The sequence below is a fragment of the Equus quagga genome, chromosome 4, assembly GCF_021613505.1.
Source record: "Equus quagga isolate Etosha38 chromosome 4, UCLA_HA_Equagga_1.0, whole genome shotgun sequence".
Taxonomy (NCBI): domain Eukaryota; kingdom Metazoa; phylum Chordata; class Mammalia; order Perissodactyla; family Equidae; genus Equus; species Equus quagga.
In genome coordinates, this window is record NC_060270.1 from 107,504,792 (window position 1) to 107,523,449 (window position 18,658).

Here is an 18,658-nt window from a genome sequence, read left to right on the forward strand (position 1 = left end):
ATTATGAGTTTGAAAGATGTAAAATGACGTCATGTGCAGGCAAAATATTTGGAAAAATTGTTGTCAGCAATAAAGTGAATAATTCCAAATATCCACTGAGCCTTTAGAACTAGGGGAAGAAGTTGGAAAATGCAACTGTAACAGTGAGCATTATTTGTTAATAGCTATATTTAGCTTGCTATTTAAAAAAAGAGAGATGAGGTCGGCCAGGCATTGGTCAGTTTATAAGCAGAAACGAAAGGGAACAGTGAAAGACCAAAAATTTGGAGACAAAGTGTTGACAAATTTGACTGATGCTGGTCCTCTCATATTAGGGAATGTGATTTAAAAATACACTGGGAGCCAGCCCTGATGGCCTGGTGGTTAAAGTTTGGCGTTTTCACAATTTTGGTAGCCTAGATTCCTTTCCCAGTTGCAGAACAACACCACCCATCAGTCACCATGCTGTGTCAGAGACTCACATAGAAGGACTAGAAGGACTTACTCCTGGGATATACAACCATACACTGGGGCTTTGTGGAGAAAAAACCCAAACAAACAAGGAACAAACCTGAGTAACTTGGTCCATTAAGTTGGTCTAAGAGTGTATCCACCCCACCCACTTCTGTTGATATCAAAGAAGCTTCCGTTGGGTTGAAGCTTAAGGGGAGGAAGTGCAAGAATAAAAACAAATAAATAAAGCTTGAGAATTATGTCTAAGAATCAATTTCAAGTGTGAACACTAACATACAGGACTGTCTGGAAACAAATAGGACAGAAGCCTAATAAATTTTTGATAATTGTATTATGAAAGAAATCAGAAGTTCAGGCTTTAAAAACAACTACAGGGGCTGGCCTGGTGGTGTAGTGGTTAAGTTCACGTGTTCTGCTTTGGTGGCCCAGAGTTCATGGGTTCTGATCCCAGGCCCGGACGTACACACTGCTCATCAAGCCATGCTCTGGAGGCATCCCACATACAAAATAGAGGAAGATTGACACAGATGTTAGCTCAGGGCCAATCTTCCTCTCAAAAAAGATAAAATAAAATAAAAATACGACTACATCAACAACAATGAAAATGACAACAAAACTTGAACTCTTTAGAGTTTGAAACAATCTTCAAGTTTCCAAACTTGCACCAGCAAGAAGCAGGCTGCAAAAGGAGAGCACGTCCCCCATCACCAGCTTCATATGGGATCACGGAGAAAAATTTACAAGGGAAAATTCTTCCTGCAGGTGGCAACAGGGCCATAGAGAAATGTGCACAGGAGAGTTCCTCCCAGAAATCAGGGCCTCACTAAGCAGCTTCTCCTCACCAAGACTGGGGGCTTTTACAAGTCCCATAATGAAGTTTTCTTGACTGCTATGGACCAGCGTCTCCTTAGTATCTCCCACTATTCTCATTTCTAAGAAGATAGGTTTTAATTGATACCATGTTTACCATTGTTCATTGGAAATAGGTAGATAACTAATCTTTTAGTTTACAGTTTATGAGAAAGTACATGAGATTCTGATGGAGAAGGATGTGCAGCACACAAACATCTTGGTTTTGAGCCTGATGCAGCAACTGGTTGGGAACCAGTTTATCTTTCTTAACATAGAGAGGGTTGATTGAAATTAAAAAAAGGGCAGCAGCCTGGGGCAGAAACTGATGAGCTGTTCACTAAATGCACTTCTCTTTCCTCTGGGTACACAGAGGGCCATTCCCAGACTCCCTTGCAGTTAATATGGCCATGTCATTGAGTTTTGGCCAATAAAATGTCAGTGGAAATGATGCACACCACACCTGAATAATCCTTCTTTCTCTCATATTCCGCCTTTCATCTGGATGTTGATTTCTGGAATCATTTTGAAAGCTATGTTGAAGATGGAAGAGCCTGAATGACTGTGTGGAGAAAATCCCTTTGTTTCTCCTCACAACACCAATAGAACAAGGAGTGAGAACTCAATTTTTATTGTGGTAAGCTATTGATATATTGGAATTTATCTGTTGCAGGGTAGCTATCCTAACAAACACTTTAGGAAAGATTTCCCAGAAAAAAGAGACAAAGAAATGGCCCCTGAAATTCACTTGCAATGAAGAAACATATCTGCATTAGGGGAAAATGCCTGAGCAAAAACTATAAGACTGGATTGAGCTTTGAAAGAGTGAATGAAAGTTAAAGCAATTCAACTACCTCGACTTTATGATTACTCTTGCTGTAATATATTGATTAATAATAGCGACAGTTACCTACATAGCTAATATATATTGGGCAGCTATCTTCAGATACTGAACTAAGTACTTAGAATATATCATCTCATTTAAATTTCAAAGTCCCTCTAAGAACTGGATAAAATTATCATCCTCATTTTACACAACTGAGGAAATTTAGGCACAGAAATATGAGTAACTTGGCTAGGTCACACATCTCATAAGAGGTAGACCTAGAATTTTAACTCAGGTTAGTCTGTCCCCAGAATCTCCATTCTTAATTACTTCATTCTATTGCTTAGAAAGTAAAATACTTTAAAACATCCCTGTCATTACCCACTTAATATAAATGAAAATGTGCATAGTATGGTTGAGGTTTTGTGGTGTGATCATTTCCAAAATGATGCAAACCATGCTTCTGTTAAACACATTTTCAGTTGATCACCAAAATTAGCACTCATTGTACTGTACCATTATTACTCAATGTCCAGAAAAACCTACCAAATATACGTCTCACTTGTGTTTATGTCATTGTATTCTAGCCACTCCGTTCCAGTGAACATAGACATAATATGTTCATGACTTAGTGGTTAATTTTCCTTAGATTCCCCTTAAATCAAAAAAGGATACTTGAACAATTTTTGGCATTTCTTTTATTTTCTTCTTTTGGCTGATCTGAAATTGGGCTTCATGCAATTATCCTATTACTCTTCCGAAAACTATGATGTTCTTGCCCCTAGACGCTAAAGCCAACAAAAAGGATCTATGTTCCAGTGCCAATACCAGCTGTTGGAAATTATCTTCCAGCTCAAATTCAATCTGCTGCTTTTAGATTCTAGGGTCTCCTGTTGGATTCCCAGAAATAACAATATTTTCAAAGATAAAAGGACACTAATTAGTTACAGTAACCTATCTGATTTGAATGTTCTGTTAAGGGATTTCCAAGTTGCTACAACTTCTTGAGACTTCATATAACACCTAATGTGTGTCCTGTCATGCCTTTGGCATACTTGACTAGCAGAGGTAAGTCTGGTGTGCTGTTAGAAGGGCTTGTGATGGCCTGTGGCTTAGCACTGGATTTATTCAGGGAGATTTACACTAAAGACTTAAAAACTACAGTGCCACGGCCTCATGCCTCCATCCAAGAGGCAGTGGGGGAGATAGTTAAATACAAGCAAAGTAAAAGACATTGTCATCTATCTTTCTTATATATATTAGCATTAATTCTAATATAACATATTTCTAGAATACATGAAGCCTGATAGAGATGCTGCAAATGTAGCACATTGGGACTCTGACTTATCTTACCCTATGCGGCCATGTTTTGCAATGTTCGTTTTATAAATATTTGTAATTAATGTCTCAGTTGAAAAGTGTTTTATAATAATCAGAATTGCCTTTCTAAGAATGAAGTATTTAAGTACTACATAGGTCTAACTTGTGCGTACAATTAAGAAAAATAAACTGAATGCAGTGTCTACACATCAAACCTCAATCAAAATACTGAAGAATCCAAAAATAGAAGCCATTATGATTACAAGTTTTTAAAATTAAATGAAATAATGATTTCTTGATTCAGAGACATTAGCATAAGCTCAAGAATTCACATCTGTTAGAAGAGAAAAGTCATCTATAGAGAAATAGAGTTGTAAGTATCTTAGAAAGGATTGTAAGCCTGGGACATAAAGATCTAGACCATAAGATTTCTAATATCCCAGTTTACATAAGCTAGCTTTTAAGGAAATTCTGAAATGTGAAACCAGATTTTCACTTTATGATTAAATGAATGCTAAAAGGGAAATTAGGTTTTTCTATCACTTTTTAAAAACTTGCTTCCACTACTTTCTTTTTCTAATCACATCCAAAAGTCCCTTCTGCTAGCAGCTAACAGCAAATGGCCATGACTGAGTCTATGTGCAAAGTAACTTACATCCTACAGTACTAAGCTCATAAACACATGCTCTCAACTTTCTGGTTTATTTTGAAGCCTCAAAAATTCTTGACACAGCAAGAGTATAAAATATCTTGTTGGGTAATTTTACTTCAGGCCTTCAACACTGAGATGTGCAAGTCTATTATATTTTTCCCTGTGAATGAGAAAGTGTTCACTAGTACTCACTGAGTCTCTGCGTCATCAGTATGCCACAAAAGAGAAGCGCCAATGGTGTGTATGCTGCACCTACCAACTAAACAACATGGTCCACCTCGTCCTAGCATCACCAGGTCAACAGCCAGTATACTAGCAAACCAAGTGCTGAAATATGCTTGTGACTTGGTGTTATAGACATTCAGAGAAGTGACTTCAAAATAGCAATCCTGTAATGAAATATCAGGCCACTGTTAAATAGGCACCAAGCGTTACTGAATATAGGCTATGCATACAGCCAACCTCCATGGTAACACAACATCAAAGAAAAAGATTGCTAAGGGAAAACTTGATAGGTGTATCTTGCACTATGGGTACAGTGACTGAGGCAGGCTTTCTGAACAGAGAATAATTTTTTTAAGGAAGAAAAAAGCTTTACAAACAATTTCCAGAAAGTAATTATCAAGCCGCATGGTAGCATAAAGCCCTATTGATCCAAATTTCTCTTGCTGTATGAACTGCACAGACTTGCATGACTTGGCATCAGTAAAAGCTAATGATGATTCATGCTATTAGCTTCAGCGATCCCAATCCCCAGGAACTCACTTTTGACCTTTTATTAGCACTTGTCTCCCAGGCAGGTAAGATCATTCTCTAGGCACACTTCCTAATCACCTTAAAACACCTGGAGAATTAGTTAAAAGCCTGACTGGGTGAGGGGCTGCGAAGCAAAGGGAAAATGAAAATTTAGTCTAAGGAGAACGGATCAATTCTGTGCTCTGGCCAACAATCGTGGGGAACCCTGGGAAATAAATTTACACGTTAAGATTTCATTTGTGTAAACAAAAGCATCATAATTACAAGAAGCTTGTTAAATGCTATCAGTCGGTTTCAACTTTTAGCAGCAGCCTTCTCCCTCCCCCACCAAAAAAAGCCCATGCAACATTCACACATTCATTCTTTCTTGATCAAACATTTATTGAGCTCCTAGCACTATGCTAGGCACATAGCATTCTGTTGTGGTAACATGGAAGACATTATTTTTTTAATTAATTTTTTAGTGTCCTCCGCTTTAAGTGACTTTTGAAAGAAGTATCGATTAATGAAGCCATGGAGAACTGCTACACAAATAACTTGAAAGCTCTGCTCGGTCTCGCCTTTTTACTCGCCCATCTCCCATTTCTTCTCCCTCACTCCCCCCTCCAGGTACACACACTCATGTGCATGCCCCTTCTCCATCTTCTAATTCATGCTGTACCAACATAGTATGCAGCTGTTCTTCAGTGATTAAGGCTAAAGGGGAAAAAAAAAACCCTCATTATTAAAAGAGGTTAGATTATCTTATTCAAGCAAAGAACTTAATTCTAAATTATAAAAACTGAAGATGGACTCTATAGAGTAGTTAAAGAAGTATCTTTTCTTTAATTTTGGTAATGGTTTGATTTCTATAACATTCACCCTCATTGAAGGATTGTACATCTTTGCGAATGATTTTGTTTTTATAATAATAACAATAAAGACAGTCAATAATGTAAGACTTTTTGAGACTTTATGTCAATTAAAGTTTTTTATATAGCCTTCTGCATAAATCATGACTCCAACTCTATGTCAAAATATTTAACTTAAAATAACATAACTCTTTTTCTAATACAATAGAAATGTAATCATTTGACTAATCCTTTCCCTATTCCGTGTGGATCAAATGGTTTTCACCCTAATCATCTTACCAAAACTGTCCTTTCAAAAGAAACCAAAGATCTCACTTAATCCATGATCTCTTGACAATACTTATAGCCAAGAGATGATATAATTCACCTTCCAGTCCTGCAACAACCTTCTCTTGCATTGGATTCCACAATACCATGTTACTTTTAATTGTCTTCCTAGATTTCAGATTAAGTTTTGCCTCCTCCCCTCCCCCCAAAACCCTACCATCCTTACTTTCTCTTAATTAAGGTGGCCTCCTAGGCTTGCTGCTCTCTTTAACCTTTGTCTTTGGATATCTTTTACATTCTCTTCATTTTAGAGATTCCCTTTCTATCGAGAACTCACAAATCTCAGGAGAAGAGTATGATGTGGGGCAAGAGAATAAGGCTAGGAGTCTGAACATTTGCTTGGTTTGGAGTCCTGTTTCCTACAAAATTTTGATGATTGACTTTATTCTGTTCACTCGTGTGTGTGTGTGTGTGTGTGTGTGTGTGAGAGAGAGAGAGAGAGAGAGAGAGAGAGAGAGAATACTGGTCTTGGTATAAAGTATATTTTTAAAAAGTACTAGTTAGGATAAACTGAATAGAATCCAATTCCCTTCTGGTGGCTTTCATTTTTATTTTTTTATCTTGATTTTGCTTCAATCTTTTAAAACAAAAGAGGTATATAGTAATCTTTTAACATGAGCATGAGTAATACCCACTGTTACAGGTGCTCTAGAGTTTAAATATGAAAATGAAGCTTTATGCATTTGAAGTTAAATTAATTATATTATTTGGGGAAATAGCTTCAGTCCAGGCACAAGTGACATCCAATATCAAACGAAATGGGTTGCCCTTCATTTAAATTAAGGTGCCAGACTTTAAACTTGCATATTTCAACCATAGTGGAAGTGGCATAGTGAAAGAACCATGGGAAAAATATTCTTGCTGGACAACATCAACAAATAAAGAGTGCCTGAAAGTCAACTTACAAAATTGGAAAAAGAATCTCTTTGGAACTTAAAATTTTCATCTGTAGAAATAGGTATTATGTGTCCATAATGAACAGGGCTACTGTGAGAATAAACTAAGTAGCATTCAAGAGAGAGTAGGAAATATTATCATTAAATTCCAGTGCTCTACCTTTTTGGAAGGGCTTTTCTGCAAAAAACCTATTGTAGCTTGCAGTTCCAATTATACATTAATCCTCACATCTGAGAAAGGCAGCTATAAGTTTGATTTTGTTTTTAATCTCTATTTTACAGATAAGGAATGCTGGGAAGGTTTAAGTGACTGACCTGTGATTACTCACTCAGTCATAACCAGAGCTGGAACGAGACAGATTTCCTTCCTTTTTTATTCAGCTTTCTGCCTGCTAAATGTAGGTTTTATCAGAACTGATGCCAACAAAGGACTCAGTTCTATTCCTAATAAATATAAATTTTTTGCATTGATTAATATGAAATTATTTTACATATTTTCAAGATTAGGCAAGTGGTTATTGATTTAGTAGTGCCTGAGCAAATTTCTTCCTCCACTAACAAGTTGAGTGAGTTCCTTTATTGTATGGGGAGAAAAATGTACATATCTAAGAAGGCAAAAAAAAAGGAAACATCAGTTATTTAATTAAATACAATTAACTCATTAGTCATATAATTAAATAACACTGGACCTTCTGCCCAATACATCCCATGAAGTTCATAGCAATGCATAAAACCTAACATCAGCATGCAATCTTTTCAGTTACTTTAATTTTCCATTTTCACTGATTTTAAATATTTCATGGTTTTCACTGTTAGTACGTTGTTAATTGTGCAGGTTTGTTTTGCTCACAGCTGTTTATGCATAGCACTAGCGATATGAGATGTTACTCTTATATCTGTATGCATGATGTTGATTTTCTTTAGTTTTTTTGCTTCTCTAAGATAGTCATTTGATTACCTTAATCGCTGAGGAATATGCTACACAGGACCCGTGTAGTTTCAGGATTGAGTGTTGCAAAATACCACACAACATGAAAAAACATTCTGAGATACTGAAAAATAGTATATTTGGCAGGGTATGGAGGAGTGGTTAGAATAATTATGTAGAGATTTGTGTGTGTACATGTCTGAAAGCTTCTAAATAGCTTACAATATTCTAAAGTTTGGTAACATTTTCATATCTTACATGCTTTCTTTAATCAAGATGAGTCTTTTGAAGATCATTCTAAATTTATCTTTTATCACAGATATTTCTAAATTGTCATTGCATTGAAATTGTCCAATTTTAAGATTCATTTCAATATGTCTACTTTTTGCAAATATCAACTCCCTTTTTCCTATGAAGTTTAAATAATATACTTATTTTTTTCTTTCTCTCCCAGACTTAAACTCCATTCCTCTATTGATCATCTCATGTAGTAAATGAGGGTATTGATTTTAAGTTACACAATAATAATAAAAAATAAATACTTTTTAAAAACTAAACAAAGAATAACAAAAACTTTCTCTAGATTAAAAATTGAAAGTGATGTGGTACATATCTCCGTTTTTAGCGTAAAAAATAAGTTTATCATCGTCTGTTTTAGCACAGTTGATTCTTTAAGAAGAGATGGTCTAGCTCCCAAAATAGGTCAGTCAAATGACTAAAAGGGGGGAGGGCACAAGAAAAAGGAAGACTGGGGGTGATATGCATACATTTCCTATAGCACTAAAAGATGGCAATTCACAAATCTACTCTGCAATCAAATTTTCCTTATAGTGCTCATAAAATTTAGGCAGGGTTTATTTTGGTGTCACGGGATACATGGAGTTATCATAAAAGTAAAGTAAAGGAAGAAAGGAGTGATTATTGCAAAAATAAAATGATTATTTAAAATGTAATTAGAAACAGCAGCAGCAGCATAGCTAACATATATGGATTTCCAACTATTCGTCAGACAACTATGTAGCTGATTTATGCACTTGGTTTTTGACCCTTGCAACGACCTTGTAAGATACAGATGACTAGCCCCATCAGAGAGAGAAAGTCACTCGAGGAAAGACCCACACATATTAAAACCTTCATGCAGAACTGAGTTTACTTTTCCCTGCAACTTGAGTTATAGACTTATTAGAACTCTGGACCTTTCAGACATATTTGCACAGAAGGGACTTAAAATGCTTCATAAGGAAAGATCATTACAGTGTTTGGGAGAGAGGGGTGCGGCAAGAGTTGGCCACTTTCGTTTTCTTTTGCTTTCCTAGCTAAATAACCTCACTTCTTCGGTGTTTGAGTCACACACACACACACACACACACCCCAACCAACAAAAAACCTATTGTATCGTTCAGCAGCGATTCTCCAAGGAAAAAGAAAAAGAGAAAAAAAGCAAACCAACTAGGTTGTCTGCTGAAACGATCTTTCTCCATCGCTTCTTGTGGTGTTTTGTTTTGTCTTGGGGGGTGTGAAGGTGGGGGAGCTTATTTGGAGGGAAGGAAGGGACGGTCCACTCTATCTACAACTTTGAGAACATTTCTCCATATGCCTCCTTCCTAGCTCGTGCACACTTCTGGGCTGATTACTGTTAGAAGGAGCTGTTCAGAGGTTCAGAAGTACCACTCTTTTCAGCTGCCAAAACTGCCAATGGGAGAAGGACGGGGGCGCTGTCTGGTGACTGTTCGCGTGATTCCTTCAAGGCGGCGACCACCTTCAGGGATTCTCTCTCCAGCAATGCCGTTCGTACTCGGGTCCCACGACCCTTACACAAGGATGCAAAGACGCTGAACCGCCGGGCCGAGGATCTGGGAACAGAGTCACCCCGAGGCGCCCTTTTCTTCCAAGCCGCGGGCTCTCAGCAGTCAGAAAGCGCCCCAGGCCTCCTCGGTGGGCCCGGCTGTGTCGCCGCACCTAAGGCCAAGAGTCCTCCACCCTGCGCCCCTCCCGCGCCTCCCCCATCCCAAACCACAGCAGCATCGCCGCCTCTCCCGGAAACAAGCCTGCTGAGCAAAGGCGGAGGAAAACCTTGGGCCTTCCGCTCTGATTGGTCTCCCCCAGACGCGCGAGGCGAGGCAGCGATTGGCTGCCGGGCGTTGTCAGTCGCGGAGGCCAGAGCCATCGCCGGGGAAGCGCAGCCGGGCTCGGGTGCTCCGGCTGCCGCCGCGGCTGCTCGAGCTGGTGCAGCTGGGCGAGCTCGCGCGGGCGCCGCCGCCGCCTCCGCTGCTGCCCACCCCGCCGCGCCGCCGGCGCTGCCCGTCCTGCAGGCGGCCGCCGGGGAGGGGCAGCCGAGAGAACAGAGCACGAGGAGGCGGAGGTGGTGGAGAAGTGATGCTGGCGCCGGGTATCCGGGCAGCGGCAGCGGAGCAGCAGCATCTCCGGGACCCCGGCTGCAGCGTCCCTGTGGCCCGCGGGCCAGCCGAGCGACGGGAGACCACGCGCCCCGCGGGTAAGGTCCGGCCCGGCAGCGCCCGCGCGGCCCCCGGGACCACCGGTGTGATCTTTGGGGCTTATGAGGCTTGTTATGCGCCGGGGCATCTTGACAAGGGTGTTTGGGACCCAAGAAGCGAGTCCGGACACACTGCTAGGCTGTGCCCGCGCCAGTGCCACTCCTGCTTGTGCGTTCTCCTCTTAGCGCTGACAGACTTTGACAGCACAGGATGGCATTGTGTCTGTGTGTGTGTATGTGTGTGTGTGTGTGTGTTTGTGTGTGTGTGGGCGCGCGGTTTGGGGCACTTTGCAGGGAGCGCGGTGAGTCCCATCTCGCGTGAACCGACGTCCTTCAGGGATCCAGGCTGGGATGGAGTGAATAGGATGCTCTTGGCTTAGTGGGAGGGAGAGCGCACGGACTGCACGGGAAAGTCCACCGTGGCTCATAAAGAACCGGACAAATTGAACTTTATTGCCTTAACGAAAAGAGGCAGCTGTGGATCCAGCGCATGAGGGGACAGGCGCATTCACCGAGGCTCCCCAAAGTCCCACTTTGCGCCGGGGACTTCGGAAGGGAAGGAAGGGGAGGGGAGGAGAAAGTAACGGTTGGTCCGCCTCACTGAAGAAAAGGAGGAAAGAGAAGGGGAGTGGAACGAGGGTTGGAGAGTGGCGACTTTTTTGTGTCTGACGCCCCTTGTAGAGGCTCGCTACACTTTTCGGGAGCACAGATTTGGGGATGAAGAGAGTTTCGCCTTGAAGGGCTGGCCGAGGCTGCTCATGGCCCGCGCGGGCGTGGGGCACGGGTGGCCGCGACCTGACCGCGCGGCCGAAGCGGGGCGGGGCTGGGGTGCGCGTCCAGGTGGAGCCTCTGCCTCCTGGGGCTGCCTTGGCCTGGGTGTCTTCCGGGCTTGGGACCCGGCCTGGCGCGCCCGGGGCAACTGCAGACTGCCTGGCGGCTCTGCCGTCCGAGAAAGTTCCCGCCCGCTGCCGAGTCGCAGACACCCGTGTCCACACGCCCGCGCGGGCCAGGAGCAGCCTCTGCCAGCCGCTCAAAGCGGAGTCTGGGTAATCAGACCTAGAGCACGTTAACCAAGTGTAACCAGTTTTACGTACCCAGCTTCCTCCAGTGCCTACGCTGTTTTTATTTTGTATTAAATTATTTTATTTTGTAAAGCCATTGGGAGTTCCACGGGCGCTGCGAACCGTTCTGCAGAAGGCGGATTTTAGGCACTGCTGCAAATGGATGGTGCTGCCGGGGTAAATCTGTACCTCCGTAGTTCGGTGCAGTGGTTTCTCCATTCCTCTTCAGGACGCGCAAACTTACTCCTGGTGATTGTTTTGTGTGTGGCGCATTGTCTGGGTGGGAGTCTCTGCTTGGGAAAGTTCTTAAAATACCTCGGCGCGAACGTCCTGTCCCCACCCTGACGCAGATGGAGAGGCGCTCTGGTCCTTTTCAGAGGAGGTGGGGTTGCAGCGGGGAAGGGAAGTGGAGAGGGCAGGTCTCTTGTTTTCTTAGGAAAATAAAAATTGGCTCATTAAAGGGAGCCAGATCTTGAACTGAGAACAGCACTTTCCTGTTGTGTAGCTCTATTCCTCTTTCACTGGAGGAATCTTTTGCCCCAAAACACAGCACAATGCAACAAAACTCAAACTCAAACCCAAACTGCAAAAATAACTTTAGTTGGGCTCGTTTCTGATTTGGTAAGGCAGAGAAAATGAAAGTAAGACACAACAGAAATAGTGCAGAAAAATCAGGAGGGAGCTGTCCAAAATGTCAGCAATTTTCGCCATTTTTTTTTTTTAAATTGTAAAGGTTCCATTTTTTCCCAATTTAGTAACGTAAATTATTCTGAAGCAGACGAATAACGTACTGGTAAACTAGCAGTGATGTTAGTTTTGTGTGAAGGATGGTTTCACGTTTTTTCATCACAATCCATGAACTGTAAATGGAATTTTTAGGACGATTTTAGTTCAACACTTACACGTTGCCTTTGAGTTAGCAGAAAATTGGCAGTAAGTATTTTCTCCTTAGTAGTCATCACATCTGGTTTAAAATTCTAGTTTTCTGATATAATTAAGGAGAGTACAGCTTGTGGTTTGTTACATTTCCATACAAAATTTACCTGCTTCCAGGTGATTATTTTAATATTGCAATATTTTAATTGTAACTTTCAGGATTTTATTAAGATTACTAAACACATTAAACAGTTGATTTTTGTTTTGTGTTTTATTTATACAGTGCTGTGAGCTGGTAAACTGGTTCCCCTATGGGTTGATATGGGGGAAATAAGATTAAAATGTGTTATGCATTATTAATTAATAATTTTAAAATAAGCTTAAATTAAAACTAAGTTATGAATAGCAGCCAATACTAAAAGTGGAACTTCTAGGGAAAATTTTAACTACTTGGCTGAGAAAGTGTTTTTTCACATTGCTATCAAGTAACCTCTTGTAACTGCACTGTATTATGTATTGGGGTGAGCCACAAGTCTTTAAACAGAAACAGAGCCTTTGTACTCATTTTAAGGCGTTTTTTTTAAGGCGGGGGGGACTTTTACTTTGGGAGATTGTTTTTTCAGATAATTAAATATATCTTCAAAACCACCAGGACAAAATGTAATCAAGTGCAGAGAAATGTATCAAGGAGCACAAATATTAGGGTAAAGCAGTACGGTCTATGTTTGACTCAAAGCTGAAATGATGCAGGGTATGTGTGCAGGGGGGCACAGGCTTAGGGGAGGTAATGGATAGTGCTAGCTACTCGGTTTATACACGCGATTCAAGTTCTGCTAGTTCTGCAAATTCACTTCGGTTTTGACTTGTTTTGCTCCAGGGCAGCCTGTGAGCTCATACTGCCATATTTTCTAAATGGATTTTACTAACTTAACTAAATGTCAACTTGTCAAGACTCTAGGCCACTAAATTCACTTTTGGACTATACCAGATTTTAATTTCAGTACTGCATAACTTTTCTAAAAAGATCGCATTTAATATGAATAGCAATGTGATAAATACAATGATCTTATGAAATAAAACATATTTAATTTGTCAAATAGTCATTATTAGAGTTTCCACATTGTTATGCAAAGTAGTGAGGTTTATTTTTTCTTACTTAACAGTAATTTGTTTTCATTTAATTAATCATGAAGTCATTTCTTTTTGGAAAGTAACATGTTTAAAGGAATTGAAAACTTCAACCAGTTCAGTAAATCAGAAATTCATTTGTATTCTCTCTATGTCTCTCTGTCTCTGTCTCTCTCTCTTTTTTTTTCTCTCTCTCTCTCTCTCACACACACACGCACACACACATATACATGTCTACTGGAAAGGATCTCAGGAGGCATATAACCACCCTGCATTTGAAACAAATTCACCAACCCATCCTGAATGAGGAATGTACTCCACAAGGCAAAATTCTCATCCTCTTAAGTAACTTATTACCAATTAATTATGGTACTGATTTATTCAAGTAAAATTCAACAAATTGTACTATGTTCCTACCATGTGCAAAACACCGTTCTATTTGCTTTGACTATATCAGAGAATAAATCAAAGACCCTTGCACTCATGAGGCTTGTATTTTATTGGAGTGAAATAGATCACAACAGAAAAGATAATAAGTAAATAACTTATGTAGAATATTTATCTCCTACCAACCTATTTTTTCTAACCTCCCCCATCCCATGGCCCAGTCTCTTTCTATTTCATTTACCCTCCAATTAACATACACATACTCAACCAAATATGTTCAAATATTAATCTAAGAACTGGAAAGTAATCATGGTGTTAATCTAATGCGTGTTACTCCTGAAGCTGTGTGTCCGAACAACAGCAACGCTGCATAGGATGAGGGTTTAAGGCACAAGAGGGATTCAAAGATGATCAAGCAATGAAAAGACCAGATAGCTGGTCTTTACACAATCTTTAAAAATCAAATCATAATATTTTTCAGAGGAACTAAAGTAGGAAACATTTATCAGTAACATGTTTGTTTCAAATTAACAACATTTTAAAAGGCATTTATGACTATCCAAGGTCAAATCTACATAACATAATTTAAAGAGAATGAGAAAATTGGAAGTAGTAAGGAAAGATCCAGAAGCATAATTTTAATGAGAAACATTCTACTTTTTCCACATTGAGGGTGACATATTCATATACCTCTGTGAAAGCTGATCAAAACCCCTATGTTTTGAAGTCAAAGTTTCCCTAAACTTTATGCATTAAAAAAAAACACTCATGCTCTGATTTTCTAATAAGAAAAGCCAAAACACTTCAAAAATTTCAAAATAAGTTTGTCTTTAATTCAAAGTTGATTTGGTTATCCAGTCAGACCAATTACGGGATAAAGTCTTGTGATATTTTCCAGGTTCTATTCTCTTGCATAAAACGATATGCAATTATGATTCCAATTTCTGTGCTTTCCATTTCATTATTTTCTTTAGGGTATTTAGCTTACATATCAAAAGAATTCTTGTGGGTTTCTTTTTCACCCTCCTGTGAAGAATGGAACCTAGCTTGACATTCAAAAATTGTTTTGTGAACAATATTTTCATGCAAGAGGAAAGCTGAAATTGTACTCCCAAGAAGCCATACCACATAATGAATTAATGCCAAGTTATTCACAAGTTCTATCGTGACAAGATATTAGTGCAGGACACACAATGCTAACAATCATTTCTGAATGGATTTCCATCATTCAAGAAAAGTCTTCAAGATTGCTGTTATATAATGCAGTTTTAAGAGATGGTGATAAGTCTTCTGATAATGCTATCTCAATATTTTATTTATCCAGATTCAAGAATGCATATACCATCCAATTAAACCTTTACCTTTTTTGCCCTGGTTTTTCTCCTTTCTGTCCCAAATTCAAAACTGTAGGAAAGCAGTGTCTTTCCTACGCTAAACCAACCAATGGTTACCATACCTAGCACACACAGTCAGCTCTGGCTGATTATGAAACTGTTAGATGAGAACTAAGCAGGAATCAGATATTCAGACCTGGAAAGAACCCAGGTCATTAGCCCAACCTCCCCTATGTATAAAGAACTTACTCCAGGAAGTTGATAATTGCCCAAAGTCACTTGAAAGTAGAGCCAGGTCTAGAAATATAGTTTGTCAACTACTAAATGTATAAATTAACTGCATACCCATTACCTGTTAAACAGCTTTACATTTTGTAAAACAGTAACATAAGAAGAAATGACTATATCTATCAATTTGTGCATCTAAGTATTTTAATATCTGACATAATATTGCATTGTATTGATATTATGTTGAGATCAAGAAAATGTTAAATTGGAATGCATTTAGAGATGTCATCTAAGATTTATAGGACTAGAGGTAAGTTTGCCTGTAAAATATTTGTACTTAATTCAGTCGTTATGTCTATAGAATTACTCTTAAATGTTGACTAATATCTTTAAAGCAGGATTTCTTATTTCCAGAGGTTTACGGGCTTCAAAGTGATTCATAGGTGAGCTTCAGGGACTCCCAGAAATAGCAAATTTGTTTGCAAGCTTTTTCCATTCTCGAATGTTTGAGAGTAAGGGAAAATGGTTAGGAAAAGCTTAAGAGCTGCTGCTCTAAGTTATCTTAAAAAAAGAAAAAAAACAGGCAGAAAGAGAGAAAGAGGGAAACTGACTGCACAGATAGGGAGAGAACGTCAAAGATATAGTACCTCTCTCTTAGCGCTCAGGGACAAGAAAGAAAAGCTGTTGTTGGATTCCATAGGAAAACAACCCCACAATGGTTTGAAGAAACAGTTCATTGTCCTAAAATGCAAATTTGCAATTGAAGTGATGGTTTATAACTGACTACTGCACTTGGTTCTGAGTTATTGTGGTTGGCATTTTATTTGGTCTTTGACTATGAAATATTTTCATAACATATATAGATGACATCAGGACTGAATCAATTTCTCACTGAAGAACAAAATTTGTGAATGACTTCCTCAGAGCCCTAGCACTAAGTCAAAGACAATTGCCAGAGGTAGAGTTTGGTTGTATACAACTAGTTATAAATTTAAAGGCTTCTAGACGAGAAGAATTGCACTAAGTATACGCAGATGCACCATGGTTTCATAAATAGAGCATATGAACTAATAGTTAGGCTTCCTCCATTCTGCATCCGTCTATGCCAGTTAGAGTGCTGGGGAGTTCCCACCATAGTCCATCACTACTTTAGTTCCTATGTCAGTAAAATGATGGTAGAATTACTGATTGCTTGAATTCCAATTTTTGAGAAATTAGATGACTTGAATATGAGTACTACATGTTGATTTCTCTGAGTGGACACAGCCATCTAGTTACAGACTGAAGAGGTGCTATATTTTGTAATAAGCAACAACTGAAAAATAATGGATTGCATCAACAAAGTTATTTTAATGGTTATTTTGGTCTAATTCCCTTTATTCAGAGAAATAAAAGATAATCTTTACATTCTAACCATGATAACTAAAACAAAAAATAGGCCAATCCTGAAATTTCTTGAAGGCAACTTAAAGTTGTTATTCATTCCCTGTTTCTTGGTTCCTTCTTTCTTGCTCTGTCCTTCTGTCTCTACCTCTCTGTCTTTCTCTCCCTCTCTGTCTCTTTATATATATATATACTTTATAGTTTAAATGTTATAAGGAGTTATTTCAATGCTGCCTGAAATTTTCTCCTGACTTTTTGTTGTAGTCAGTCAAGAATCAGAGGATTTCAAACCAAAATCTTAACGAATGGCTATTTATGATAAACATGAAAAAGTAGAGAAATTTCCAAAATAGAAATACTGAATATGTATGTATATGTATATGCATACATATACACATATAGACATATGTATATATATATAGGCAATCCAAATTAAAATCCAAAGATACTGTAAAATTTAGAGATTCTAAGTTTCATATGGAATAGCAAATAGGTTGTAATAGCAAAAAATGTTTAAAAAAAACATTGAGACAAAATTTCACTGTCAATGATTTAAAGATTTTAAAAATGGCAGCAATTAATACAGTGTATTAACATGCAGACAAACATGAAGAAGAAAGTAAAAGAACCTCAGACATGGACTCTAAGATATGTGAAAATAAAGCAGGGTATGCAATAATCACAAATCCGCAGGAAAATAAAAAATGATCAATAGATGGTTCTGGGAAAATGGAGCAATTATTTGTGAAAAGTGTGCACTCCCTCTCTCACATTACATTCCAAAAGAAATGTCAGATGAAGTGGAGACTTCATATAAAGACCCTCGAAATCCAGGTAGAAGAAAATAGTGACTTCACACACAACACAATGGGAAAAATATAAAGATTTGACCTTATAAAATTTGACAGTCTTAAGTCAAAAATAAATCAAGGAAATATTTTTAACACAAATTAGTACTAACGGTTTAATGTTCACTCTCACAAAAACCTTTCAGTGCTTTTTCCTATTGGAACTCTTATCTCAAAATACTGTGACTCCTAGTTTATATCCATCTCCTTCACTAGATTGAAAACTTCTTGGAGAGAGAGACTCATACTCATTATCACTAGTGCCTTGAACATAATTGGCAAGCACTAGGCCTTGTTATTGGCTACTAAAAAAATAAGTAATACCATAGAAAAATGGACAAAGAAATAAATTGATAATACTACAAAACCCAGAAATATGTAAGGCCAATAAGTATCTAAAATTTTAACTTATGATAAAAAGTAAAGGAAAAATTTTTATATTTTGGCATTTTTTAGTTTATCAAAGTAGCAAAGATTGTAAGTGAAGGTTGATTCATTTACAAAAGTTGATGGAGATGATGAAGATGAGATGAACTGCGGCATCTCCTAAACTTCTGGTAAGGGAATTCGTTGGTGTGTAGAGAATTCTTCTGCTGCATGATACAGAAATTAATTATGACTAACTTAAAGAATAAGACCCACAACCAGGGGAAGGTGTTTTGTAGCTTGCAGAATCAAAAGAAAAGGAGAAGAGACAGAACAGCTACAGAGATCATGGTAGAAATGACGAAATCTTTACCAGGTACCATCACTGGGTGAATCAGCATTAGCATCATGGACCTTTTCTGTCCATGTGTCAATTTTCTCCAGACCAAGATTCCTAGAATGAGAAGTAAGACTGACCTAGCTCAGGTTTTGTGCTCAGGCTTTAGTCAGTGGACCACTGGGCACCTTCACTGCCAATCCTATAAAGACCACATTCAAAGGAAAACCAAGGGATTGTTACTAGCAGAAGGGAAAATGAATGCTGGATGGATAAACACAACAGACAGCCACTGTGTGTATCAAAAGCCTTAAAAATGTTGCCGCTGTTTCAGTAATACCACTTCTAGGAACTGATT

At 38.9% G+C, this 18,658-nt stretch overlaps 1 protein-coding gene across 1 annotated transcript in view; it reads left to right on the forward strand.

The window, feature by feature from the left end:
* Positions 1 to 10,244: 10,244 nt before the first annotated feature.
* The window catches only part of B3GALT1 (beta-1,3-galactosyltransferase 1), a 485,002-nt gene continuing 476,588 nt past the window's right edge, over positions 10,245 to 18,658 (forward strand). Inside the window, exon 1 of the mRNA XM_046659206.1 lies at positions 10,245 to 10,352. The gene's annotated coding sequence lies outside the window, so the exon portion shown is untranslated. The remainder of the gene's footprint in view (positions 10,353 to 18,658) is intronic.